A 26,292-nucleotide genomic window follows, 5' to 3' on the forward strand; every position below is an offset into this window, starting at 1 on the left:
GGAGGATTCTGGAACCCACAGGATTCCTGTAAGATAAATGCTCATCTACCACATTATCTCCCAGGAACCAGACTCCAGATGCCTGGAGGTCGTCTGATCTTGCCGAGTGCCTCTGACATCCCTCAGACGGGGCAGACACCACAGACTTGATTACAATGGTTGATTTGATATGCTATAAATCAAGTTCTTGCCATGTGAATGACTCCAAACTAATTGTATCAGCTGCTGTGCTGTCTCTCCCAGAACAAGAGCTCCTGTGTTCAGACCAATTTGCTTCTCTCTGGTCTCTGAATCTCCACCTGCAGCCCCCAGTGGTGATAAGCGATGAACGGTCTGTCTCTGAGGTATCTAAGCTTTTAATGGATGAAACGAGCAAGAGAGGAAAACAGAGAGAATCTTTCAGCCAGAGGTTAATCCTCGCTGAAGAGATGGCTGATTAGTTTCCACCTTGAACGAAGCCTGGGGAAATTAACTCGATAAGCATCTCATCTCTGCAGGAGGGAAAACTTCTGTAACTTCCTGGTCAAAGGAATCGGTGGAGGGCATTGTCAAAAATACTGATGCCAGCCTGCACCCTGGGAGACTCGGGTTCCTTAGGTGCAGGGTCGGGCCTGGGAATAGGTAAGTTTGTGGAATCTTCGTGTAATTGTGAAGGTCAGGCCGATTTGGGACCTCTGCCTGGGAACCTGGGCAGGCTAAGACTGGCAGCTGCGCCCATTTCCCTCCTCTCTGAACTGAGGAGATGCTAGCACCAACCAGAGAGCTGTTGTGACAATTCAAGGAAAGTCACTCACTCAACGGGCATTTAGTGAGCACCTGCTGTGTACCAGGCATTGTGCTGTGACCCAGTCAGCACAGCCCTTTGTGACTGGGAGACAGGTGTGGACAGACTGATGAGCACCACTCATACCTAGAGGTGAGGCTGTCGTGGAGAGGAGGCTCAGGGGGACCTGGGCCAGGGGCACAGCAGGTGGGGGCCCGGAAGGTGTCCCCAAGGCAGCCTGTGATGGCAGTTTTATGTGTCAACTTGACTGGGCCACAGGGTGCCCAGATAGCTGGTTAAGCATGATTTCTCAGTGGAGGGGTGTTTGTGGAAGAGATTAGCATTCGAATCAGTGGACTGAGTAAAGCAGAAGTTCCCACCCCAAGCGCAGGGAGTGGGTATCACCAGTCCACTCAGGGCCTGAACAGAGCAACGTGGTGCAGGAACGGAGGGTGGCTGTCCCTGCCTGACTGCCTAGCTGGGACAGGGACCTGCTCCTCCCTCCAGGGCTCCTGGTTCTCAGGCCTTCGGACCCACCTTAGAGTCTACACCACAGGCTCTCCTGGGTCTCCAGCTTGCAGACAGCAGATCCTGGGTCTTCCCATCCTCCATAATCACGTGAGCCAACACCGTGCAATAAATCTGTCAGACATATACAGCCCCACCATTGGTTCGGTTGCTATGGAGCACCCTAAGGAGCACACAGCCCTGCACTGGACCGGAAGCAGGAGCCAGAACCGGCCAGGAGCGGGGAGGAGGTGGGAAGAGTGCCCCAAGCAGAGGCCCCAGTCAGAAGACACATGGCAAGTCCCAGGGAGGCTGAAGCGCAGGGAGGAGAAGCCAGGGCCGGCAGACCCCCAGGCCACCTGAGGAGGGGCGCGTCCCCAACCAGCGAGCAAAAGAAAGCCTTGGAACTGCCTCAGGCAGGCCAGTGAGGAGACCACATTCGCTGTCCTTCGGAACAAGGACGGAGGAGGCCCCAGTGCATTTAGGCACCGACCAAGCCCTCCAGCCCCCACCGATGGTGACCAAATGGTCTTTCCCAGCGCTCCTGGGCTGCTGGCTTTTCCCGTTTAGGGGGCCTCAGTTGGGTTCTAGACAGGAGACCTCACACTTGTCCTTGAGCCCATCACACCTCTGGTTTCGCTTCCATATACACGAAAACCATCTCTATACACAGGTCCGAGGGGCTACAACACACTCTCCTGCACGAGGCCTGTGTGCTGGAGCTGGTTCTCCTCACTCTGCCTGTTCAGTGTGCACCGTGGGAGACCCAGGATGCCCCGGCCGCGTCCCATTTCATTGACAGTCCCCCGCTCCAACATCTGTCGGAGACCAGCCCCTCCTGTGTTGTCCTCACAGGGATCCTTCTGCATCGGCGCTCCTGCTGTGCTGCTGTACCCCCTCCACTTGCTCCTCACACAGGAGGTGGCTCAGTTCTGCTGGGAGCCGAGCAGGTGACGTTCTGCCACGAGAAAGTGCTTTCCCCCGGGGGTCCAGCCAAGGGCCCGGGCGTCAGGGCACACCAGCAGGTGACCTCCTGGGGCCTACCAAACGCCTCCTAGTTAGTGGGGGGGTTTGTTTTCTCCAGAGTCAGAGCACCAGGTGAGGACCTTCCTGCTTAACCATCGTGCGGGCTCTTAACTATGAATTGGGTGGTTTTGCTTAATATTTTGGTGTCACCTTAACCCAAGAGGAAGCTGCAGCAAGTCTAGAAATGAGCACATTTTCTTATTTAACTATCTGAGTGAGCCGGGATTGTATACATATGTGCTTTGTTACCTTGGTCATAGCATTCTCTGCGGCTCAACTGATACTGTCTTCCTGCGGTGAATTAATCGGATGATCAGCTTTGCGAAGGAACAGATCAGATACGGCGTCGTATCAAATGGCCTCCAGGAGGGGGAGCAGCAACTCCTGCAGCCCTGAAACCCGTCCTCCAGCCAAGGGCACGATGTTTCTCAGAGGTGTCCCATACAACCACCTCCACCCCCACCACCCCCATGATCACCATCACTTCCAACAGCACCGCCAACCACTGCTGCCTCCACAACCTCAGCCACCGCCGCCATCATACCCTCTGCAGCCTCCACTGTAGCCACTGCCTCCAACATCATACCCTCTGCAGCCTCCACTGTAGCCACTGCCTCCAACATCATCGCCAATACCACCATCATCACCTCCACCACCTTCTCAAAAAGAGAAAAAGAAGAACAAATACAGCTAATATATGGCCCTAAATGTTAAGGGCTGAGAAGTGCTAAGGGAAAGATGAACAACACGGAGCACGCAGGAGCCCTTAGGCATATGGGGTGGGGCCAAGTTGCCATTGTAAACAGGCTATTGGAGTGTGTCTAATTAAGATGGTATTTGCCCAAAGACTGGAAGTAGGAAGAAATTAGCCAAGTGGAAATCCATGCCTCAGTGCAGCTTCACTCCCTCATCTGTAAGACGGTTCTAGCAATCCCAGTGGGTTGGGTTAGCGGTAGATGAGTCAATGCACATCAGCTGCTGAGAACACAGTAGGTGACTCGCTCAGAGGCTCCTTGCACCAGCACTTTCTCTGCCAATATTCTTAGGGCACTTACCACATGCGGGCACCGTTCTGAGTGTTCCAGCTAACACAGCTCACTTAGGGCTCACGGGGACCCTATGAAGCAGGGTGGTAAAAGAATACTAAAGACCCTCCCCCAAGATTCCCATCCACTGGTTACTCAGATACTGATCTAGATACTGCTGTGAAGGGACGATGCAGATGGAATTAAGGTCACTGATCAACCGACCTTAAGATATGGAGATTATCCAGGTGGGATCCATGTAGTTACATAAATGGGTACTGGGTTTTTGAGAAGAGTAAAAATATTCAAAAATTAGACAGTGGTGGTGGTTGCACAATTCCATGAATATCCTAGAAGACACTGAATTACAAATGAGTGAATTGAATGATACACGGATTATATCAATAAAGATGTTTAATCAAAAGTAGAAGGAGGCAGAAGATTCCACGCAACGAGGCAGAAGGGAAAGTCAGAGGGAGTTGAGCATCCATTGCTGGCTTGGAAGGGAGCCATGGGCCAGGGAATATGGGGGGTCCTCTAGAAGCTAAGTGTGACCCCAGGATGACATCCAGTAAGAAAGATCTCAGTCCCACACCTGCCAACTGAATGGGCTTGCAAGCCGATTCACCCGGAGCCCCCGAGAGAGCAGCCAGCAGCAGACTCCTTGGCCTCCCCTTGAGAGAGACCAAGCAGAGCAGGGCCAGGCTGTGAGCGGGCATCTGACCTACAGAACTGGAGACAGTACGTGGTCGCTCTAAGTCACTAAACTAGTAATTCGTTACGGCAGGAATAGAAAACGAATACAAGGAGATGGAAGCGAAGTCGGTGGGTTTGTCTCTTGGTGAGTGCGAAGCCGAGAAGCAGAACAAGGCAGAAGCAGGTGAAGAACAGGTTTATTGCTTGCACAAGTGATGGAGAACATGAGGGATGGCTCCCAAAGCAGAGTTCCCTGAGCTCAGTGCCGGTGGGGGGCTTTATCCACAGAGAGCAGAGGAAATCTGGCTGCTCATTTGAAACCATGGTGTCCCTTTAGGGCGCATGCGTGGCAGGTACACGTGCTATTACACACATCACACGATCTGAAAATGGCTGCTTGGACCCTCCCAGAGAAGGAGAATTTAGGATGCTAATACATTTAAGGTAACTTTAGGACACTTGGGGCTGGCACATTTTGCAGGGGTCTTGCTGCAAATGTGTGAATTTCTCTGCAAGGTAGCAACATCTGCAAGACAGGAGCAGCAACGCCTGCAAAGCAGAACAGTTTCTTCTCGTCTGAAAAACATTTGACAGACCAGGTTAGCTGCTGATCAGATCCTCAGTAATCCTTTCTTTGCCTGGCTCCCTGGTTACAATATGACTATTGTCCTCCGTTTTTCTGATGAAGAAACTGAGGCACAGAAAAGTTAGTAACTTGTCTGAGTCTATACAGCTAGCGTGGCTTACAGCAAGGATTTGAACCCAGGCAGTCTAGCTTCAGAGCCCACACACTCCATCTCTGTGCTACACACACAACGTTGACACAAAGGGCAGCAATAATGAGAACCACAGTATTCCCTGCATGCAGTGGGAGCTTACTAGGTTCCAGGCAGTGTGTCCAAGGTCATCTTCACAGCGACCTTCTGCAGTAAATCCTATTATCCCCACTTTCAGAAGAGAACATCGAGGCACAGAGAATTCAAGTAACTGACCCAAAGTCACACAACCAGAACGTGACAGAGACAACATAGATGCACCTGACACCAGAGCCTTTACCCAGGACACAATTCCATCTCTGCTTCTTGCTCATAAATCGTCTCTCGGCTGCATAAGGGCCTCTCAGAGTATTAGGTCTGCCCAGTGCTATAGCCCCTGCCCTGATCACCTACTTGTAGAAATGATGCTGACATTACAGAGAAACAGAGGCAGCATCATTAACTCCGTGTCAGGCCCTCTAAGCGCCGGCACCTGTTAACTAATTTAATACTCTCGCACCCCATCAGGTGCACAGTGTCGGCCCAATTTTACAGGTGAAAGAACCAAAGAAAGAAGAGACATTGAGCTGCGAGCCTCAAGTCACACAGCCAGCTGGTAAGTGGCCGAGGTGGGATTTGAACCTACGTCACAGGCTCCAGAGCCCACCCTCCCAGACCCCTCACACAGCATCCCTCATCCTCTGAGCACTTTGTGGTGTAGTCCAGGTAACGGTCACAGAGACCCTGAGAGGAAGGAACTACAATCATTCCTATCCAGGGATGGGGCAAATGGAGCCTCAAAATCTTAAATCATTTGCCCAAAATCGCCCATAGTATTTGAAATACCTTAGAATTACACCCCAAGAAGCCTGCTTCAAGCCCCATGTAGCACAGGCCCACCCTGCAGGAACTTGTACATGAATGAAAAGTTTGCTCTTCTTCATAAAAAATACAGTGGCATCTCCAAAAACTCAACGCTGCCTAGACATTTGGGGGCTCTACACGCACGACACGAAAGCTGCACTGAAGGAGAGAAACGAAAGCCCCTGCTGCATTTCCTTTGTTTCTCGTCACATGCGGTCCTCCCCTCCTGCAAGCGTCTACCTGCCTGAGCTCCCCTTCCTTCGCCGGCCCCCCGGTGCCTGAGATGCGGCACGCGCTTGTGCACAGCCGTGCAGAGACTGAACGGGCCCGTGTTCATCTCCCCCCATCACGGGCCGGGACAACTGATCTGGGCAGCACTCCATCTATGTCAATGTCAGGCTCCTCTTTAAAAAGTAGCATTAAGGAAAATTTAAAGCAGCAAATGGCTAAACCTTTCGACCCTTGGGTGAACGGCAGTCTGTCACGTTACAAACACAACTCCTTCCCCTTGAAGGAACAGGCCATTAGCATCCACCCAAGGGCTGACCCTTGCCCACACAGGTTACCCGGTAAAGGGCATCACACTCATTTCCTCTTGCTGCTGTAACAAGTCGCCACAAACTTAGTGGCTTAAAATAACACAAATTTATTTTCTTATGGTTCTGAAGGTTAGAAATTTGTAATGAGTGTTCACCAGTTCACAATGAAAGGCTGCGTTCCTCCTACAGGCTCGGAGGGAGGGTCCATTCCTGACCTCCCCCAGCTCCCAGAGGCACACACAGTCCTCGGCACACAGCCCCCCCATCACTCCGACCTCCGCTCCCGTCAACACGCCTCCTTCTCTGACTCTGACCCTCCTGCCTCCGTCTTATAAGGACCCTGGTGATGACACTGGATTCACCCAGATTATCCAGAACACTCTCCCCATCTCTTTCCTTAAATGAATCACACCTGCAAATCCCCTTTTGCCACATAAGGTGGCATATTCACCACTTCTGGGGTGAGGACATAGACATCCTGGCAGGGGACACTATTCTATCACAGGCATGGACGTGGCAGGATGTTTGGAAAATCCGCTTTTTCCTACGACGGAGCGACGATGTGCTGGGATGGGCGTAGAGTTCTGGGAGCACTGGGAATTTTGCTCTGCCCTCCACCCCCAAGGAGATCAGGCCAAGTGGAGACGCTGAGTAACTTTTATACCACTTCGATCAGAGGTGCATTTCAGGGCCAAAGTGTTTGTCCCAGATATAAAATAAGCATAAAAGACGTGACTATAGGATGCCCTCTTTACTGTTATTCTCTGGCTCCTATTGGTCTGTAGAATAAAGTCAAAGGAGCCCTAAGCTTGTGGCGAATTCGGCACGTTTAGTTTTGCCATCCCAATGTCCACCTTTACACAGCACAGACGGGCTAACGTTTGCCACAGTCCCCTCACTCCCTAGTATTTCCCCTGGCCGCAGACATATGTGTGACACAGCTGAGACTCTGAAGTCACTGGTGTGCCACATCCTGGTCCATCCCTCGGACCCACCTCCCCAGCCCTACGGCCTATCGTTCACCCCTTCTCCCTGGGCTGCATCCACGTGGACCTCCTCACCATTTTCCAAATAATCTCGCCTTTCACAACTTGCTCCCTTTGCCTCATACACGGATATCCTTTTCGCCATTTATTAAAACCCTCTTCATTCCTCATGGCCCAGTTCAAACATTCATTTCACATATAAAAGTTTCCCTAACTCTCCCGAATGGAGAACTTTCCTCTTCTTGGTGTCACCGTCTTCCATCTCTGTTTATAACCCTGGGACCCCAGGCTCTCCGCACGGTAGGGGAATTATTTGTGCTCACAGCTGTCTACACGCTGGGCTCCGGGAGCCAGGACCTGCATCTCGCTCACTGCAGCATCCCAGAGTTGAACACAGACTCAGAAGGCGACTCCCAGAAAGAGGAGGTGACAAAACGAAAGACACACAGTTGAATTGTGTGATTGTGATGATGAGCGGATGAAAGAATAAAATTAAGGAGTGCTGGAAAGGAGGGAGTGAGAGCAAGAGAGACTGAGTGATTCATACTAAGTCGTCAAAAATACATTTTTAAATTTAAATCTGATCAGATGAATGAATTTCAGGAAGAAGCTAGAGCTGTAATGACTCCAGTCGCAGTGTTCCAGCAGCACACGTGCTGAATGCCAGCATCCGAGGGCCCCTTCACGTCAAACAAAGCAGTAAATCCCAGCCAGGCTCAGCACAGCCTTTGCAGGGTATCAGAGGTCTCTGGAGGGGGTGCCTGAATGAGCAAGAAAAAGCAGAATAGGTACCATGATGCTCTGTTCTTCCGTCAGTAGAACCTGGGGCTGTGGTTAAACACACCAGTGGCGCCCACACGCTTAGCTTAACCCCCTCCTGACACCCCCAAGATGACAGCAGTGCAGGAATGACGAGGGGGAGGAGCGGAGGCATAAGCACCCAGGGACAGGGCAGACGGGCAAAGGGAGATGAGAGCAACACCACGGGTGGATCTGGACAACAGGTAGACCAGTGTTAAGTGAACTCTCTCTGGGCAACGGGGTCCCCAGAAAGCAAGTGCCCTGCACGCTAGTGCCTTCCCAGGTCTCAGACAGGCAAGGCTCCCGTGCCTCTGAGATGCGAGCCTGAGCAGAGCTGGGACCAGGAGCATTCTCTAAGGGCTTGGACCCTCCCACTGCCTCCCCACCCATGAGGACCGGCAGTTTCCCCATCGGCACCCTGGTGGAAGCCTGGAGCTTTCTCTATGGGGAGGAAAAACCAGGGGGGTTCTGGACTCGGACTCCAGGCCCAGCTGAGAGACAGAGAGCCAGAGAGTAAACAGAGTTTGTGCGAAAGTGTCCCAGCTGAACAGAGAGTGTCCTCATGCCTCTCACCACACCCAGCTCCACAGTGCAGGCAGCCAGACTCACCATCTCCCTGCACTCCAGCCTGCTTCTAGGCTCTCTGTGGAGCCTGGAAAAAGACCAAATGACAAACGCTGGCAATCAGTGTCCTGCAGTGAACGGCCCAGGCTGATCACACCAAAAACAAGGCCCCAGACATCAAGCCCTGTCGGTGCCCACGGGGGTCCCAGTCAGCCTTGCAGCTCATCAACCCTAAATGTGAGTGGACAGTAAAGACTCGACAGGAAAGACAGAGATTTAAAAACAGCCAAGAAAGGAATCTGAAAGACAGGAGACCATGCAAGCATAAGAAATCTCTATGAAATACTCATTAATATTTTCATTTGAGTCCAGGGAACTAGAAGATGATGTTCTTTTTATGAAAATGAACATTTAGAAAACAAGGAAGGATTTTAGAAATTAAAATAGGAAAGCAGAAATATAAAACACGTAAAGAACTAGACATTGATGTTTATGAAATCTTTCACATAGTAGAACCAAAAGAAAACAACAACAATAAAAAAAAAGACAAGGACAAGGCTGGAAGGAGAGAGAAGACCAAGTTCAGAGGATGTGGTCAGGAAGCGTCATATTTGGACGAGAATTATTCCAAAGAGAGAAGATAGAGAAAACTCATGAGAGAAAATTATCACATAAATAATTAAAGAAAAATCTGGCAATAGAAAAACAACCATTTCCAAGTTAAAAGTTTTCACCAAGTCCCTATCTCTATGAATTTTTTTAAAAAAGGAAAAAGGTGCACAACCAGGCACATTATCGTGAAATTTCAGAACAGAGATAAGAACAATACTCTAGAAGCTTCCAGAAAGAGAACACAAGTTGCACACCACGGATTAGGAGACCCAAGTTCTAGTCCTGCATCAGCTAGATGTGCGAACATCTGGATGCTGCAAATTAAACTACCCAGGCCGTGTCTTAGCATCTCAGGCATAACCGAGGGTGAGAAGAGGTTCAGCATCACCAGCCACTAGGGAAACGCAAATTAAGACCATGACAAGATGCTACCGCACACCTTGAGAGCAGCAAAAACAGAACTAATTCTATCCGGGGCTACATACAAGGCATTATACAAAAATTAAGTATATTTCTATACACTGGCAACGAACATTTGAGAAGATATTTTTTAAAATTCCTTTTACTATAGAATTTAAAAGTCTATGATACTCAGGAATAAATTTCATGAAAATCCTTTCAATGAAAACTGCAAGACATTGCTGAAAAGATATTAAAAGACCTAACTCAGTGGCGAGATAGAAACCGTATTCATGGGCTGGAAGAGTCAGGACTGTGGAATTGTCAGTTTGCCCCAGAGTGTCCCATGATTAAACATGCTCCCAACTACAGTGAATACTCCATGGTCTAGGTATACCGCATGTCGTTTATCCACCCATCGGGGGATGGACATTTGATCTGTTTCCTCTTTTTACGAATGACGCTCCCAGGGACACCTGTGTACAATTTATGCATTCTCCTGGCTCCCTGCTCCATGTTTTTAATGAAATGTGTAAATTGAGCATCTTGACATGGCCTGTGAGCCTTTCTGATTCATGACCTCTAGAAGAGCTTGTTGGCAGGGTATTGGAGGCCCCCATTGCATCTAGGTGACCTCCCAGAAGACAATTCTATGGTGTGGCCATCCGGGCTGCTGCCTCCCAGGGCACGCTGGCTACGGGAGGAATAGCCAATTCACAGCGTGCAACTAAAAGAAAATTGATGCCTGAGGAAAGGATGCTATTAATAAAGCCTTCACAAGGAAACAGAGAGGAACATGATCCAAATTCAATCTTCCACCGCCTAATCCATCACAGCCCCGCTCCCGGGACCCCCGGCTGGCGAGACCAGGGCAGCCTCGATTCTCACAAACCTTGGCAAATGCGAAGCGCAGGTTTGCCTCTTGCGTGTGGCCAAGAGACCCCAACAAAGCCTGCGTGTGGGTGTCAAGCGCTCATCCGCAAGGCCCAGTGGCTACAGAAAGGCCACGGTTCTTAATTGATGCAATTCCTCAGCAGAACTCAGCATGTGAGTGGGGAAAGCTGATAGGGTCACGTGACCAGGCCTGAACCAATCACTGTAGCGGGGCAATGGCCTGCACTGATTGGCCAGGCTTGGGTCATGTGACCCCACTGGAGGGCACTTGGATTCAGAATAGGGCGGGGAGGGATTCCCGAGGAAAATCTGGGTATCGTTTCCGGAATCTGGAAGGAAAAAAATACTTCGATACACGTGCAGGAGACCTGTACACACTTCTGAATTTTCAGGAGTGTTTGGCAGTTAGAACATAATTTCTGGAAGTATTCATTGGATGCTAAACCACAATGCAGATTTTCTCTTTCAGGTAGGAACCACTCTCCATAAATTTATCCTGAAAATGTTTCCTTCAGGAGAAAACAGCATGAGTATGGAATGACCCACACACAGACAGACAAATGTGGATGCGTGCAGCATGCACCCGCACGCGCACACGCACACACACACACACACAGGAGCTTGAACAAAGATCTGTTTTAGAATGGATGCCTGGACAGGTTTTATGCAGAGGTCGTTGCTGTTTGATGCCTCCCTGTCCGTCGGCTGGGGTGTGCAGCTTCTCTCCCCCATCCCTGTCTCTGAGATGCCTACCGTGACTAAGAACTTGTAAGAGATTTTCCCAAAGCCTCCCGCGTGGATGCGTCTTTCAGAATGTTAAGTAATCCATTTCTGACATATGCCCTTGAACTGAAATTTTAAAGATCCCTGACACCTATTGACAGACAGTAATGAGTCTGAAGAAGCTGACTTCTGCCAAGTGCTCGGCTTACTGTGAGTCATCTTCTGCATCCGTCCTTGACCCCACATCGTCATTTACAGGAAGGCAAGCTCGCCTCTGCTCCACTGGCCGCCGTGCGCACGCCTGGCCCACTCTGAGGATGGCTCTCTGCATATTCTCTTCCCGGATGGATCTTGAGACTATCAACGTTGGAGAAGGAGGCCCAGACCACAGGCACTAAGGAATGTGTTGCCTGATAATCCAAGCCACGTATTCAGAATTCTTGAGAATTAGGGTGTCAGGAAATTTGGGTTCTTCAGGTACCCTACGCCAAGAGTGATTGCTTAATTTAGTGTGCAAACCAGGATCGATCTGAGAGAGAAATGGGACCTATCCACCATTAGGCTGTGAGAGTAGACTTAACCAGATTACCCTGGGAGAACCAGGTGGTCTACACACCTACCTGCCTGGCGGATCCCCAGCTCTTTCGCTCTTGTATCCACTGGCCCTGGGATGTCTCTTCTCCTCATTAGCACATGCTAGTTCAAATGCCGCCTCTTCAATACAGACTTCTCGTGCTCAGTCTAGTTCCAACAGTTTCTTCCTCTTCACGGCCCTAAAACATTTTCCTCTGTGTTAGGAAGCCATTTGGGATTGTAAATGAGAGACACGCCCTTAGCCTGATGATGGAGGGTTTTACTGACATTTCTTGGGCTCAGGGCACATCGCACTGAAATGGGTGACACGCACAGGTGGTCTTTATGGCTGATGACTATTGAATGCCAGTGTGTCTCACATGCATTTTTCCTGTTTTCTTATAGAAGTTTTATGGTTTTATGTTTTTTTGTCTCACGTGTACTTAATGCACCATGGATTTTGGTGCCTTGTGTGCATTCGGTGTATTACATTTATGCTGAGCGTGCTTCATGAATATTTCATCTACACTCAGTCCTGCCATTTTTTCTCTTGGTGTTCTGCACACAATGCTCTACCCACCTTATCTCTTTACATCACAAGCCCATGTATAACGTCATCTCTCCACCTTACTTGTGTCTTTCTCTCATCTTCCACAGCAGGATTGAATATTCTTAAATAACACAGCAAACACACAACACAAGAATCAAGCTGTCATTGCATCTTCTTCTCAATCAGGAGGTGGCATTTCAGGTGGCTTTCCTTGGGAGGGACATTGGTTGCATCTAGAAGAGACTGGAAGTGTCATCCCTCGTGTTGAAGAAGATCAAAGTACCATCTTCCTTCTGCATTGGTTCTCTCTGAAACTGGAGACTGACCAGGGGCCTGAGGGAATGAAGGTCCTTCAGAATGACTCGTGCCAAAGGTGAGCTCTTCATTCACGGACAGACCTGGGCCTGTCTCCATCAGCAGAGGGAAAGGACTGATCTCGACTGATTTCCGCCAGATAAGAGCTGTCCAGTATATCTTGGACACCCTCATGGAGGAATGGCTTCTGTCCATGAGGAAGTGGCAGCTTAGAGTCTCCCAGGCTGACTGGAAAGTCAGACACCAACACAATAGAAGAGTCTGCAGTGGCCGCTTCAAAACCCAGCATTTGATTTCAAACAACAGAATACCTGGCTAAAGGAGGCTTCAATAATAGGCAACCGTTTTTCCTACCCAACAAGAAACAAGTGGTTCCAGGTTCGTTTGGTGACTCACAAGCTCAGGGTTCTAGATGAGTCTCTCTGTGATTCTCTTGATCCTTTCCTCATAGTCACAAGGAGGCTGCCACAGCTCCAACTCTCTAGTCCTCATGCAACATCACACAAAAGCAGAGCTAAGGGAGGGCACCTCTGTCACATGTGTCTCTTTCTACTAGAGAGGACAGTAATGCCCAGGAACTCCAAGGAGGCTTCCTTCCATCCCACTGGCCAGAGTTGGAGGCATTCTCAAGCCCTGGCTCTAAAAGGGACTGCAGTAATGGGTATCTTCCATTTTTAGTCTCCATAGAATGGGGGAGATGAACTTTGAAATAAGGAGAAGGGGCTGGGAATAGCTTCTGGGTGGGCAACCATGACTCTGTACCCCAGTGAGCCCTGAGGTCTGTGTGGGCAGCCATGTTTATGGATCTCTGCCTCCCGGCATCTCACCAGGCAGACAGGAGGGGCTCAGTGAGTATAACACCAATATTAACAGGACTGCCCCTCAGGACAGGGAGACCAGACCCCTCGGGGCCACCTTCCTGCAGGGCACTCATCAGCCAGAGACATCCCCACTGGACAGTTTGGGCTGTTAGTGCGCTCCAGGCCCCTGCTCTTCCCTTCACTGTTTCTACCCCCCCCCCCCAATGGCCGTGGGCACTTTTGTTCATGACCCCTGAAAAGTTGTAAGCCTGGGAAATTTTCTATACAAGTTCTATTTGGAATTTTTAAATAGATCATATTTTCTAAATTCATAAGTAAAGAAACTCATCAATGACAGAATAACTGTAGAATGAAGGTTGGGGAAAAACAGCTCTGAGTGGGGAGATGCATTCCTAGACATTGTTGACGGCAGAGTCCAGGTGTCCAGACCACACTGAGCCCCAGGAACATGTCTGTCCTATTCTCTCCTGGCAAATCAGTCAGACAAATGGGCTCCTATAATTCAGGAAGCAATAGTGTGGTGGCGACTTTTGTCCCTGGGAAGCCATGTCCCTCAGCCACTCTCTGTTCTCACAGTGTCCTGTTCCATGCCCTCTTGTGTGCCCGGCTGCTGTCTGACCACATCTGTCTCCTGACAATCGCTGCCACCTCCTTGCAGGTGCCCGGGACCTGCTGGACGGAGTGGGGAACCAGCCTGCAGAGGCTTCTGCCACGAGAGAAGGGAGGAGCCAGGCCCCAGTCGAGCCCAGCACAGTCCCCTCCCAATGGCCATCCACAGCCCTCGCTCTGGGGAACAAACACGGGCAGCTGAGTGGGGACGGGGTAGGGCCTGTGTCCCTGAGCTGATTCCCTTCCTCCCCCTAGAAAGCCAGGAAGGAACTTCTTTCTAGATGGAGAAGCTGCTCAGAGCCTTAATGAGCTGGGCAGGGCGACCCGAGGTCTATCAGTTGACAAGGGCTGTGTCTCTCAAAAGCAGGCTGGGCGGTTCACCCTGATGAGACTCAGAGAAAATTCCCATCTCCTCTCACCTTTTGGCACTGTATGACAAGTCCCTTCTCTCATGCCCTTACTAGTTTTTGTCCAACACCAAAACTTAACCTTCGTGCATGCTCATTAAACCTTGGTCTCCCTCTCATCTCTCTTCTCCAGAATAATGTTCTCAGGCCTCTTTGCAACAGAGGAGACAGTTGTATCCCTGAAGAGAGCGGGCACTTACCTCACCCAACCCACGTCATCTCGGAGATTGATCTGTCCTTGCCTTCTCTTGAGTTGGGCTTTCAACACCTCTGTCTGCAGTTAAGAAAACTAAATGCATCAATTGTCCGTCAGTCCCAAAGAGCAGCTGTAAAGTGTTGCAGTTTTTTCTTCCCTGGAAAAACCAAAACCACTCAAATAGATAAATTCCCTGGATAGCTACCAAGAGTTTGTTGTCCCGGAGAAGAGTGGTGTGTCTAGATGCGCCACACAGAACACAGACCACCTTCACTAGAGCTCTGCAGCCCGGGGTCAGGAGTCCTGATGCATCAGTCGGGTCCTGCAGTGACCCACAGCCACGACGAAGGTCGCCGTCAGGAGAGCTGGTCAGTGAGTCCGAGGGAAGTCATTTTGAACTGCCTTTGGAGAAAACCCCTGAGCTGCACAGAAAGAAAGAAGAATCTTATACCCGGAATCAGTTCTTCCAGAGCCGAGGACAGAGAGAGTCAGTGAGGGAGGCATCCAAGGAGCCTGAGAGGACGTCTCAGCCTTGCGCCCTCCATCAGGCTGCACTGGAGGGCTGGCCCTGGTTATTCTGGGGAGGGGGATGTCACAGGGTGGAGGAGTTATGCCTGGAGAGAGTCACCAGTCACTTGGCCAGAATCCCCTGCATTGACCCCAAAGACTGAAGCACCTTCAGCAGGTTGGTTTGCTCCACTTCAGCTCACCGATGAAAAAATAACTGGGTCATTCTGATGAAAGTGACAAGTGGCAAATATACAAAATGAAAAAGCATCGGCCTCATGGTTTCCAGCAAACTTCCTAAGAGATCAGATTAGAGCCATGTAAACATCTTCCTCCTGGTTCCGGCTGACCTCATTAAGCGTTTCTGCGTTTCGGATAGACACCAGGCTGTGAAATCACTGATTGCTCCCATTCCTAGTGGGCGCCTGCGAACGATGGGCTTAAGGGGATGTGGAGTTTCTAATAAATGTGAAACCGCACTTTCCCGTGCCCTCGCTTCAAGAGGCTGTGTGATGCTCTGATGAATTATCTTCGAAAATCCGGACTGGGAGGAAAAATGTTAGACAGTCAGATGCAGTCAAGTGCTTGAGCTCATCAATTCACATTTGCCTTAATTTTATAAACCAGTTGACTTTGAACTAGAGGTGACGAAGAAGATTAATGATTAATAATTATCCATCTGCGACTGCCAAATGATGGCAATAGTGGAGGCGGGTGGTACCATTGATGCCAGCTGACTCAGTTTAACCATGGTGTGGCCATGGAAGGCAAGCGTGTGAGCTTAAAGCCATCCCTAGTCGGTCATGAATGACATTGTCAAGGCATGGGTCATCAGTCTGCTGTTAATGGGAGTTGCTTTACCACACTGAAAAGGACGCTTGTTCTTGGAGTCACCTGAGCCCTCTGGTCTGTCGATCAGTACAAGAATTCCTGATTTGTTCTCTGCTATTACCCACTGTCCCAACTGTGGAACACCACCGTGTGGGCAACCTTGTCTCTGGCTTTCAGTCAGGTTCAGCCTGTGAGAGGCTCCAGCAGGAGATGAGAGAGAACGATGCTTCTTCTGTTCCCTCCTCTGTAATGTCACCGCCAGAAGGCTCCCCTCCGCTGCCCCTCAGACGTGAGGGTGAGGAGTCCTCGCCATTACTAACCCCGGGCTGCAGGGAGAGCCTGGTCCCAACACCCTGCCCACTCCTTTACAAAGAGTTTCTTTACTACACTTCCTTCACATCCGAGTGCACCACCTGTTTCCTGCTAGGACGCTGACTGATGGCGAGCAAGACGATAGTACAGAGGGAGAGAAAGAGGCTGGAGGGCTGGAAAGGAAAGGAAGAGGAGAAACAGAGGGGAGGAAAAGACAAAAATAGGCATCATTTGTCTGGTTTTTATTACGCATCCAGATCATTGCTAAGCAGATTTCTTTTTTTTTCCCTCTTGCCGCTGACCCATTTTTTTTCTCTTGAGTTCATGACAGTTCATAACATTGTGAAATTTCAGTTCTACATTATTATTTGTCAGTCACCATATATATGTGCCCCTTCACCGCTTCTGCCCAACTACCAACCCCCTGGCCCTCTGGTAACCACTAATCTGTTCTCTTTGTCCATGTGTTTGTTTATCTTCCACATATGAGTGAAATCATGCAGTATTTGTCTTTCTCTGTCTGGCGTATTTCACTTAACATAAAATCCTCCCGTTTCATCCATGTTGTTGCAAATGGGGTGAATTTGTCTTTTTTATGGCTGAGTAGTATTCCATTCTATGTATATACCATATCTTCTTTATCCGTTCATCAGTGGATGTGCACTTGGGTTGCTTCTATGTCTTGGCTATAGTGAACAGTGCTGCAATGAACATAGGGGTACATAAATCTCTTTGAATTGTTGATTTCAAGGTGTTTGGATAAATACCCACTAGTGGGATAGCTGGGTCATATGGTATTTCTATTTTTAATTTTTTTGAGAAATCTGCATACTGTTTTCCATGGTGGCTGCACCAGTTTGCATTCCCACCAGCAGTATATGTGGGTTCCTTTTCCTCCACATCCCCTCCAACATTTGTTGTTTTTTGTCTTGGTAATTATAGCCATTCTAATGGGTGTAAGGTGATATCTTAGTGTAGTTTTGATTTTCATTTCCCTGATGATTAGTGATGTTGAGCATCTTTTCATGTGCCTGTTGGCCATCTGTTTATCTTCTTTGGAAAAACATCTGTTCATATCCTTTACCCACTTTTTGATCATGTTGTTTGTTTTTATGTTCTTGAGTTGTGTGAATTCTTTATATATTTTGGAGATTAACCCCTTGTCAGACATATGATTTGCAAATGTTTTCTCCCAGTTGGTAGGCTGTCTTTTCACTTTGTTCATGGTTCCCTTTGCCTTGCAGAAGCTTTTTAGCCTGATGTAGTCCCATTTGTTTATTTTTTCTTTTGTTTCCCTTGCCCCAGTAGACATGGTATTCAAAAAGATGCTGGAAAGACCAATGTCAAAGAGTGTACTGCCTATATTGACTTCTAGGACTTTTATGGTTTCACATCTTACTTTCAAGTCTTTGCTCCATTTTGAGTTAATTTTTGTGTATGGTGAAAGACAATGGTCTGCTTTCAATCTTTTGCATGTGGCTGTCCAGTATTCCCAATACCATTTATTGAAGAAACTTTCCTTTCTCCATTGTATCTTCTTAGCTCCTTTATGAAAGATTAGCTATCTGTATATGTGTGGTTTTATTGCTGGGCTTTCAATTCTGTTCCATTGATCTGTGCACCTGTTTTTGTGCCAGTACCATACTGTTTTGATTACTGCCGCTTTGTAGCTTATTTTGAAGTCAGGGCTTGTGATGCCTCCAGCTTTGTTCTTTTTTCTCAGGATTGCTTTAGCTGTTCAGGGTCTTTTGTTGCCCCATATGGACTTTAGGATTCTTTGTTCTATATCCGTGAAGAAAGTCATGGGATTCTGATTGGGATTGCATTGAATCTCTAGATTGTTTTAGGTAGTATGGACATTTTACTATGTTTATTCTTCTAATCCATGTGCATGGAATATCTTTCCATTTCTTTGCATCATTATCAATTTTTTTCAGTAATGTCGTATAGTTTTCATTATATAGGTCTTTCACCTCCTTTGTTAGATTTATTCCTAGATGTTTTATTCTTTTTTGCTGCTATTATAAATGGGATTGTATTCTTGAGTTCTCTTTCTGTTAGTTCGTTATTAGAGTATAGAAATGCAACTGATTTTTGTAAATTCATTTTGTACCCTGCAACTTTGCTGTAATTGTTGATTGATTATAGTAGTTTTCTGATGGATTCTCTAGGGTTTTCTACATATAGAATCATGTTGTCTGCAAACAGCAAGAGTTTCATTTCTTCATTGCCTATTTGGATGCTTTTTATTTCTTTTTCTTGCCTAATTGCTCAGGCAAAAACCTCCAGTACTATGTTGAATAAAAGCAGTGAGAGTGGGCACCCTTGTCTCATTCCTGTTCTCAGAGGAATGGCTTTCAGTTTTTCCCCATTGAGTGTGATGTTAGCTGGGGGTTTGTCATATATGACCTTTAGCATGTTGAGGTACTTTCCCTCTATACCCATTTTATGGAGAGTTTTTATCATAAATGGATGTCCTGCTGACCCATTTTTTTGAAGTCGATAAAATTTGTACAACCATTTAAAATTAGCTGTTTTAAAGGGAACAATTCAGTGACATTTAGTGTAGCCACAAAGTTGTACAACCACCACTTTGATCTAGTTGCAAAACATTTTAATCACCCTAAAATAAAGCCCTACACCAGGTAAGCTCCCCTGCTTAACTAACCCCAGTACTTCCCCCATACCCTAACAACCACCTGTTGGCTTTATGTCTCAAACTCATACAGAACATGCTCTCCAACTACTGTGGAACCGAACTGCAAATCAATAACAGAAAGGTAACAGGAAAATCTCCAAACACTTGGAAACTAAACAACACACTTCTAAATAACCCACGGATCACAGAAGTTTCCTGTCTCAATCAAAAAATGCATTGAATGAAATAAAAATGAAGATACAACATATTAAAATTTCTGGGAAACAGCTAAATCATTGCTGTGAGAGAAATTTATAGCATTAAATACACAGATTGGAAAAGAGGGAAAGTCCTCAATCAATCGTCTTGATGATCAATCATCATCAAAAACCTGAAAAAGGAAAATCAGAATAAACCCAAGACAAACATAAGCAAAAAAACAGTAAAGAGCAGAAATCAATAAAATTGAAAACAGAAAAATAGTACAGGAAGTCAAAGAAACAAAAAGGTGGTACTTTGAAAAATAAATCAAATTAACAAAGAAAAAAATGAGAGAAGACACAAATTACTAATGTCAGGAATGAAACGGGGACATCACCACAGACCTTGCAGAAATGGGTAAGAAGGAAATACTACAAACTACTCTACACACTTAAATTTGACAACACAGATGAAGTGGACAAATGCTCAAAAACACAAACTATCACATTTGTTACAATTGATGAACCTACATGGACTCATCATAATCACCCGAAGTCCATAGTTTACCTTAGGGTTCTCTCTTGGTATTGCACATTCCATGGGCTTGGACATACATATAATAACAAGTATCCACCATTAATATCATACACAGTATTTTCAGCACCCTAAAAGTCTTCTGTGCTCTGCCTGTTCATCGTTATCTCCCCAATGCTGTCAAACACTGATCTTTTCACTGTCTGTATAGTTTTGCCTTTTCCAGAATGTCATATAGTTGGAATTATACGGTATGCAGTGTTTCCAGATTGGTTTCCTTCTCTTAGTAATATGCCTTTAAGGTTCATCTATGTCTTGTCTTTTCATGGCTTGATAGCTCATTTCTTTTTAGCAATGAATAATATTCCATTCTCTGGATATATCATAGTTTATGTGTCTATTTGTCTATTGAAGGACATCTTGGTTAATTCCAAATTTTGGCAATTATGAATAATTCTGCTATAAATATCTGTGCATAGGTTTCTGTGTGGATATAAGTTTTCAAATCCTTTGGGTAAATACCAAGGCATGGTATTGCTGGGTCACATGACAATAGTATGTTTAGTTTTGTAAGAAATTGCCAAACTGTCTTCAAAGTGGCTGTACCATTTTGCACTCCCACTAGCAATGAATGAGAGCTCCTATTACTCCACATTGTAGTCTGAATTTGGTGTTGTCAGCATTCTGGGTCTTGGCCATTCTCATAGGTGCGTAGTGGGACAATCTAGTTTCAACTGTATGCCTTCTCTGAGCCCAGCACCCTTCCAGGCACTGGGGATGGAGAGGTACACTGGGCAGAGAGAGTGCCTGCCCTCACGCAGCTTCCGTCTGACAGAAGCTCATGTGCACGGAGTATGTGCAAGTCTCTATTGATGGCCACTCAGATAATCAGATAACGAGAGGTGGCATTTTAGGTATTTACTTAACATTTTAGACTTCCATTTCTTAGAGGTACAACCCATAGTTCAAAGAGAAATGGACGTTCCGGGAAGTTCTTGAATCTAGGACTCCTGCTAGTTTCCATTAGAATTCATTCATTTCTTTTTTTCACCTGCTTACTGCTCTACCAAATAGTCAGGGAAATATTTCTTTTCATTACATGTTCGAGTGTGATTGGGATTTTTTATTTTTCCCCTTTACGTTTTTATTGGTTTTCACTGAAATGTTGATTTGTCTATGTACAGCGTGTCAACCTGGGTGAGCATTCAATCAAATTTACAGGGACTTTTGTTGTTATCATTGTTGCTCAGTTTGCCTTGCCTGCAAGGAGAGTAAAGGAACTCGTTCTAATTTCATTTACTTCATATTGTGCCTTGCTGTTATCCTCTGCGTTACAGAACTGTCTTTTACTTTCACGATGAAATGCGTAAGGCGCTAGATGCCATTTAGCACACTGCTTGTGGTATTTCTTCTCCAGGTGCCACTATTCACTGTTACTAATACATTTCTTTTAGCTCTGTGATTTTATAATTTTAATTTTATTCCAGGACCAAAGAACTATTATCCAAAACTGTTTTCTATCACATTCCAATATAGAGTATGTTGGACTTAAGCAAAAATCCCTATTTTTCCCTACAAAATCACTTTAAAATCACTTATGATGTCTATATAATGAAAAACATTTAGATTTTTTACCTCCAAAAAACATTTCCCTGTGAAATGGAATGTGTTTCATACTCTGGTGTAGCTTGTAAGTGAGCAAACGAGGCCTCCAGGCTGGATCCGCAGGAGAATCCAAAAGAAATAAATCTAAGTAGGATTTCTTGAGCACGGAATCTTGCATGCAACATCTTATTTAATCCTCAAACAGTGCTGAGCGGGAAATGCAGGATAAAGTTCACACAGCAGTCCTGAGCCAGCCGTCCTTAGAAAGGTCTGCTTGCAAGGCCAGCCCTGGGTGGCATCTGGGAACTGGCCTGGTGAACAGTTCCCTTGCTGATAAAAACCCTTTGCTAGATGACAGGCAGCACCCTGGACCTAAACTGATTGTACGGTCTGTTGACTACACTACGCCTGCTGTCCTGAGGGGAGTCTGGAATCTGGCCTGCGCCAGGCAGAGGGTGCTGACAGCAATGCCCCCCAATAATTGCCATGAGTGCCGAGTTGCTAAGGGCTTCCCTGGCAGACAACATTTCACACGTGTTGACGTGACCGTCGCTGGAGGAATTAAGCGCATCCTCTGTGGCTCCACTGGGAGAGGATGCTGGAAGCTTGTGCCTGGTTCTTCCAGACTTCACCCCACGCACCTTTCCTCTCAGGAGTTTGTGGAACCAACAAATTCCAGAGAAGCAAACGAATGTTGCTTCCAGATTCTAGAAGTCAGCCAGGTCCTGCAAAGGGCTGGGCATGCTGTGCAGCTCACATCATCACCCCGTATAAAGGGTCAGCATGCGCAATTGACGTCACAGAGTGTACACTCCTGTATCTCCAATCCCAAGATCACATCTTTCACACTTTAACAGTCCTTTAACTGGGAAACATTTTTAGACAAGGGCATCTGCCAATTGTAACCGGCAGCACCTTCAATTAGTGGTCTAGAAAATATTGATAAATCTTACAAGAGAAGGAATCTTCGATTGGATCAAATAGTGTCTTTTTTATGAGAGATTTTCTCTCTGATGGCTGTGAAGTTTCTTGTTCTAACAAACTCAGTGTATTAAAATCATTTTCTGACAGATGGCAGTAAAAGTGTCATCAGGAAGATTCGCTGTTTTTTAAATTTTTCATAACTCCTGGTATGAGTTAGAGGTGGTGCCAGAAGCCAGGCAACAAGAAGGACTTACCTCCTAGGTAGAAGCAATTAATGTAAGCAATTAAAGCTAAGAAGGTTTGTTCCCCTTTCAAAGTTTCTACACAAGGTCACAATTTTTAAAGAATAATTTGCATATGTAGCAGTCTCTCAACAGAGCAGATAAAAGATCAAATACATTTTTTTTACTTTGACGCAGTCATACAATCCTGTTTCTTCATTGCCCACTTGAATCCATCAGCATACAACTCTTTTACATTCATTTTGTCATTGACACAGCACTTCCATTTCATGCCCCATTGGATTTTCTCATCTGGGCCAGCACAGGTCGCAAAACCCACATGGAGCCATCACAGGGGCTCGTCCACCATTCCCATCCCTCCCAAGCTGATGTGCATGGTGGCCTGAGGAGTGGCCACTCTGCTTTCTGATCTGGCCCCCAAGCCTGGTCTCCGGGCCCCCAAAGGGCTCCACAGGAAGCAACCACCTGTCCTCAAAGGGAATCCATGACCTGACCACCAGCACTCAACGTCAAAGTTCTCATCATACATGTTGTTGGTACAAAATGGCAGAACAGAGCACACTTCATCTCCAAACCATTTCAGCATCCCCGCTTCCACTCCACCAGCCTGTTCTCTCCACACACTCAAATCTTCAATAAACGAAGCACACTTTTAACAGATTTACAAACCACTTGGCTCATGTTTAATTTTAATTACTCAATCTGTAAAAATTAATGTCAGTTTCTCATAATTAAGTACTAGAAGAATGGGGGGAAACTCTCACTTTGGATTTAAAACTCCCCACAGCCTTCTCAGCCAACTCTAACGCTGGAAATCATCTCATTTCTTAAGCGTGTATGTCTTTTTTTATTTTGTCTTATAATCTCTGCCAGGTGTTGAACTGTGTCTTCCCATGACCTTCTCCTCTCTGTCTCTCTGTCTTCTCCTGTAAGTATAAGGACACCAGTCATTGGGTTTAGGGTCCACCTTAACCCAGTATAACCTCGTCTTAATTTAATTGCATCTGCAAAGACCCTATTTCCAAATAAGGTCTCATTCTGTAGGTCCAGGTGGATGTGCATTTTTGGAGGACTCTATTCAACTCGCTGCAAGGAGTGGGGCCCAGAAATGGACAGATCTGTGTTTTTCATGATCGACTCAGTGAAAGAGATTCGCTGCACCTTGGATGCTGCTGAAGAGAAGGAACATGGGAGGGGGCTGAGGAGGTGCTGGTCACAATTGCTATCTGCCTCCTTGACATTAGTTTTCTTCTCAATACCCACGAGTTTTCGCATCTGAGGTTCCAAACCTCCCCCATGTTCCCTCACTGTTCAGGGTGGGATTGCCTCCCTGTGCACCCATCGTGCGGCATGCGACCCCAGTGTAAGCCAGTCACAGCCCTGCATTTCCCAGCCACAGTGTTGGCTCTGGGGTTTGACTTGCAGTCTTGACTCCAAGATACACGTGTCCATGTTTGGTAAATCTTGTTTGTCAGAGCTACGGCCATTCCAGCCATGCTTTCAGTGCTTGGCTGTCCCCAAATGGACACTCTTTGCCTTCAGTCCCTCTTTATTAATCCCAGTAATTAGGAAAAAACCCCCAAAAAACCAGCTCTACAGAATAGGGTTGGGGGGGGGCTTGAAACTCCAAAATAGAGATTTAGGGGCTCAAATCTTGAAATTCGCCGTCACTGGTCTTTCTGATCATGCCTGAGATTTATAGCAAAAGATACATTTAGCTTCACTTGATGAGGTGCTAAAATTATTTACTTATAAGTTGGAATCATAGAATATTCTCAGTAGAAGCAACCTTGGTGACCATTTGTGTATTCACTTTATTATCAAAATAGGGAAACTGAGGCCCACATGGCAAGTGACTGGCCCAAGGTCCAGGCAAAGGCAGAACCAGGAACAGTCTGAGGCCTCCTGGCTCTCTCAGTTCAAGGTTATTTCCACCAGCGGGTGCATTGTGAAGTGTGGTCAGTGCAAGGTGGAGAAACACTGATGAGGAGGAAGTTACTCAGGGTGTGACCCACATTTGGGGGTGAGAGCTGAGCCAGGAAGGGGGGCTGGAGGCGTCCTGTGCAGGGGCTGTTGGGCACCCAGCTCTTCCTGAAGCCAAAAGAAAGGAGCCCCCTGGGGACACTCTTGCATTTATATCTGATTTTCTTCCAAAAAAGACCATTTTATGTTACTGGTACATCCTTTGCATTAAATATGAATGAATGATACTCCACCCTTTTCCTGTTAACATACATTAGTTTGTCAGAAATGCTTCCTCTCCTTTCCTAATTGTCCACGCAAACCTAACTTTTAGCTCTGAATTTCTCGTGCTTGTCCATTCCAATCTTTTAATTCCATTCAACCCAAATGTGACGACTAAGCTTTGAGTGAGACTTTTATAGCTCATGCCCTGTAAACAACTATAAGGCTATGCATTGGAAGAGGTGACATTTAAAGAAAGGGAAGGAGCTTTTTCAGAAGGCAGTGTCTAGCCGGCACAAATCTATTAATTCTCCACCCGCAAGATTAGGATCTTCTGAGACTCAGTCCAGCTAAGGTGCGATTTGTCGTATTGCAGACAACCTCCCCCCCAGGGATGGCAATGATACCAAGACCCACAGAGAATGACAGGCGGACACTGCGTGCTGAGCGGCTTGTTAGGAGGTGCTGAATCCAACAGAGGGAAGGCGGACCCAGTGCATGAGGGGTTTCCCAACTGATAGAAGAAGTTTGCTGAAAACAGACTAAAACTGCTGAGGGTGGGAGTGACGTAGGATCTGAGCCTTGCACTTTCAGAAACCTTTCAAGGTTTCAGACTAAGGTCCCCGACACGCCTCCTGCCGGTCTCCTTATTGGAGGTGTCCCCTCTCAGGGATCTCGAGCAGAGGGCTGCGGTCCTCCAGGGACACCCAGAGCCAATTCTCGGTGCATCCGCCACCACTCCCTCCTCTTTAAGAGCTGAGGATAGAAAACCGCTTTCTGCCCGTGCTTCTGTTTGTCACAGTCTCTTGAGGTAAGGTCTGTTTCCTCGAAACCCCAAGCTGTCCTGCGGAGGAAACAAGATCCCACGACAGAAGTAGAGCGGGTGCTGCTGCGTGTCTCCACCGCGCCTTGGGACAGATAGCTCACTCCACCGAGAAACCAAGATTTTTTAAATGTTAATGCTCTTCACTCCTACCACTGATGTAATTCCATGCAAAATGCACAGTTTCAGAAGCAATTACCATGTTTCCAAGCACCTATCGAAAGGTACTTTCAAATGTTCCTGTCTTTTTTACAGTTGCTGTTGAAAATGTGGTGCACAGTGCATTTTTTCTTCCTATCCAAGGTAGATATGGTCCAGAAGAAGTAAATAATCTGACTTTTGAGCACTCCCTGGGACCCCTAGCAATCCATCAGTGAACAGGGACAGGCTGGTAAATAATCAGACCAACACAATGCGTGTCGCCGTAACCTTAGCAATGACAGATGGGTGACGGGCTGGGGTGAACTTAAGAAGCCGCCATCCACTGTTTCAAACAATAGTTCCTGCATGTGGCACAGGGTGTTGGTTCCCTGCCCAAGTCCATTCACCCCTCAGAGTAGGTGCCCATCCATCCAACTTAAGGGTAAATCCAGAATAGTCTAAGCCAATCATGGTCTCCCTTCCCTATCCCAGTGATTGGTTGAGGAGTGGGCATATGACCCAATTCTGACCAATGAGAGATGAGAGAAAATGTGCTGGGAAGGCCCTGGAAAAGTTCCCCTGGCTGATAAACGGGACACACAGAACATTGCTGGATGGTGATGGAAACCCTGGAACTTCAGCTGCCATCTTGCCAAGTTAGGGGGACCAGCCTGAGGCCAAGCTAATAAGGATGGGGAAGCAGAAAGACAGAAAGAAACTTGACT

General features: G+C 47.0%; 1 long non-coding RNA gene across 1 annotated transcript in view; it reads right to left on the bottom strand.

The window, feature by feature from the left end:
- LOC138925359 (uncharacterized) overlaps window positions 1-26,292 on the bottom strand; it is a 66,160-nt gene that overhangs the window by 18,042 nt on the left and 21,826 nt on the right. The gene's annotated exons all lie outside the window — the stretch shown is intronic.

This window comes from Equus caballus, chromosome 8 (genome assembly GCF_041296265.1).
Source record: "Equus caballus isolate H_3958 breed thoroughbred chromosome 8, TB-T2T, whole genome shotgun sequence".
NCBI classification, from domain to species: domain Eukaryota; kingdom Metazoa; phylum Chordata; class Mammalia; order Perissodactyla; family Equidae; genus Equus; species Equus caballus.